Source organism: Phalacrocorax aristotelis, unplaced genomic scaffold, assembly GCF_949628215.1.
Source record: "Phalacrocorax aristotelis unplaced genomic scaffold, bGulAri2.1 scaffold_61, whole genome shotgun sequence".
Classification (NCBI taxonomy): Eukaryota; Metazoa; Chordata; class Aves; order Suliformes; family Phalacrocoracidae; genus Phalacrocorax; species Phalacrocorax aristotelis.
Genome location: NW_027441125.1, coordinates 197,436 through 201,325, shown reverse-complemented (window position 1 = coordinate 201,325; position 3,890 = coordinate 197,436).

Here is a 3,890-nt window from a genome sequence, read left to right as displayed (position 1 = left end):
CAACCCAGTACAAGCCTGTACATCCTAGTTCCTCCACGGTACATCCCAGGACATCCCCCCACATTGTAGTGCCTCCCAGTACATCCCAGCTCCCTCCCAGTACTGGGAAGGAACTGGGACGTACTGGGAGGGAACTGGGATGTACTGGGATGTAATGGGACGGAACTGGGATGTATTGGGAGGCACTGGGAAAGAAGTGGTAGTGAACCGGGAGGGAATTGGGATGTACGGGGATGAACTGGTAGGAAACTGGGATGTACTGGCATGGAACGGGGATGTATTGGGATGTACAGGAACAGAACTGGAATGTACTGCGATGTACTGGGAGCAAACTGGGATTTACTGGGATGTACTGGGAGGAAACTGGGATATACTGGGAGGAAACTGGGATATACTGGGAGGAAACTGGGAGGGAAGTGGGTGTCAACTGGGACATTCCAGTTTCCTCCCAGTACATCCCAGTTCCCTACCAGTGCAGCCCAGTACATCCCAGTTCCCTCCCAGTCCGTCCCAATCCCCTCCCAGTACATCCCAGTTCCCTGCCAGTATGTCCCACTACATCCCAGTTCCCTCCCAGTACATACCAGTTCCCTCCCAGTACATCCCAGTTCCCTCCCAGTTCCCTCCCACTACATCCCAGTACATCCCAGTTCCCTCCCAGTACATCCCAGTTCCCTCCCAGTACATCCCAGTTCCCACCCAGTACATCCTACTACATACCAGTTCCCTCCCAGTTCACTCCCAGTACATCCCAGTACACAACAGTTACCTCCCAGTACATCCCAGTACATCCCAGTAGATCCTGGTACATCCCAAATCCCTGCCAGTTCCACCCGGTACAACCCAGTACAAGCCTGTACATCCTAGTTCCTCCACAGTACATCCCAGGGCATCCCCGCACATTGTAGTGCCTCCCAGTACATCCCAGTTCCCTCCCAGTACTGGGAGGGACCTGGGATGTACTGGGAGGGAACTGGGACGTACTGGGAGGGAACTGGGATGTACTGGGATGTAATGGGACGGAACTGGGATGTATTGGGAGGCACTGGGAAAGAAGTGGTAGTGAACCGGGAGGGAATTGGGATGTACGGGGATGAACTGGTAGGAAACTGGGATGTACGGGCATGGAACGGGGATGTATTGGGATGTACAGGAACGGAACTGGAATGTACTGCGATGTACTGGGAGCAAACTGGGATTTACTGGGATGTACTGGGAGGAAACTGGGATATACTGGGAGGAAACTGGGAGGGAAGTGGGTGTCAACTGGGACATTCCAGTTTCCTCCCAGTACATCCCAGTTCCCTACCAGTGCAGCCCAGTACATCCCAGTTCCCTCCCAGTCCGTCCCAATCCCCTCCCAGTACATCCCAGTTCCCTGCCAGTATGTCCCAGTACATCCCAGTTCCCTCCCAGTACATACCAGTTCCCTCCCAGTACATCCCAGTTCCCTCCCAGTTCCCTCCCACTACATCCCAGTTCCCTCCCGGTACATCCCAGTTCCCACCCAGTACATCCTACTACATACCAGTTCCCTCCCAGTTCACTCCCAGTACATCCCAGTACTTCACAGTTCCCTCCCAGTACATCCCAGTACGTCCCAGTTCCCCTCAGTACATAACACTTCCCTCCCAGTACATACCAGTACATCCCAGTGTCCTCACAGTAAGTCCCAGTTCCCTCCCAGTACATCCCAGTTCCCTCCCAGTACATCCCAGTTCCCTCCCTGTTCCTTCCCAGTACATAACAGTTACCTCCCAGTACATCCCAGTAGATCCTGGTACATCCCAAATCCCTGCCAGTTCCACCCGGTACAACCCAGTACAAGCCTGTACATCCTAGTTCCTCCACAGTACATCCCAGGGCATCCCCGCACATTGTAGTGCCTCCCAGTACATCCCAGTTCCCTCCCAGTACTGGGAGGGACCTGGGATGTACTGGGAGGGACCTGGGATGTACTGGGAGGGAACTGGGATGTGCTGGGATGTAATGGGACGGAACTGGGATGTAATGGGACGGAACTGGGAAAGAAGTGGTAGTGAACTGGGAGGGAATTGGGATGTACGGGGATGAACTGGTAGGGAACTGGGATGTACTGGCATGGAACGGGGATGTATTGGGATGTACAGGAACGGAACTGGAATGTACTGCGATGTACTGGCAGCGAGCTGGGATTTACTGGGATGTACTGGGAGGAAACTGGGATATACTGGGAGGAAACTGGGATATACTGGGAGGCATTGGGAGGGAAGTGGGTGTCAACTGGGACATTCCAGTTTCCTCCCAGTACATCCCAGTTCCCTACCAGTGCAGCCCAGAACATCCCAGTTCCCTCCCAGTCCGTCCCAATCCCCTCCCAGTACATCCCAGTTCCCTGCCAGTATGTCCCAGTACATCCCAGTTCCCTCCCAGTACATACCAGTTCGCTCCCAGTACATCCCAGTTCCCTCCCAGTTCCCTCCCACTACATCCCAGTACATCCCAGTTCCATCCCAGTACATACCAGTTCCCTCCCAGTACATCCCAGTTCCCTCCCGGTACATCCCAGTTCCCACCCAGTACATCCTACTACATACCAGTTCCCTCCCAGTTCACTCCCAGTACATCCCAGTACTTCACAGTTCCCTCCCAGTACATCCCAGTACGTCCCAGTTCCCCTCAGTACATAACACTTCCCTCCCAGTACATACCAGTACATCCCAGTGTCCTCACAGTAAGTCCCAGTTCCCTCCCAGTACATCCCAGTTCCCTACCAGTTCACTCCCAGTACATAACAGTTACCTCCCAGTACATCCCAGTAGATCCTGGTACATCCCAAATCCCTGCCAGTTCCACCCGGTACAACCCAGTACAAGCCTGTACATCCTAGTTCCTCCACGGTACATCCCAGGACATCCCCCCACATTGTAGTGCCTCCCAGTACATCCCAGCTCCCTCCCAGTACTGGGAAGGAACTGGGACGTACTGGGAGGGAACTGGGATGTACTGGGATGTAATGGGACGGAACTGGGATGTATTGGGAGGCACTGGGAAAGAAGTGGTAGTGAACCGGGAGGGAATTGGGATGTACGGGGATGAACTGGTAGGAAACTGGGATGTACTGGCATGGAACGGGGATGTATTGGGATGTACAGGAACAGAACTGGAATGTACTGCGATGTACTGGGAGCAAACTGGGATTTACTGGGATGTACTGGGAGGAAACTGGGATATACTGGGAGGAAACTGGGATATACTGGGAGGAAACTGGGAGGGAAGTGGGTGTCAACTGGGACATTCCAGTTTCCTCCCAGTACATCCCAGTTCCCTACCAGTGCAGCCCAGTACATCCCAGTTCCCTCCCAGTCCGTCCCAATCCCCTCCCAGTACATCCCAGTTCCCTGCCAGTATGTCCCACTACATCCCAGTTCCCTCCCAGTACATACCAGTTCCCTCCCAGTACATCCCAGTTCCCTCCCAGTTCCCTCCCACTACATCCCAGTACATCCCAGTTCCCTCCCAGTACATCCCAGTTCCCTCCCAGTACATCCCAGTTCCCACCCAGTACATCCTACTACATACCAGTTCCCTCCCAGTTCACTCCCAGTACATCCCAGTACACAACAGTTACCTCCCAGTACATCCCAGTACATCCCAGTAGATCCTGGTACATCCCAAATCCCTGCCAGTTCCACCCGGTACAACCCAGTACAAGCCTGTACATCCTAGTTCCTCCACAGTACATCCCAGGGCATCCCCGCACATTGTAGTGCCTCCCAGTACATCCCAGTTCCCTCCCAGTACTGGGAGGGACCTGGGATGTACTGGGAGGGAACTGGGACGTACTGGGAGGGAACTGGGATGTACTGGGATGTAATGGGACGGAACTGGGATGTATTGGGAGGCACTGG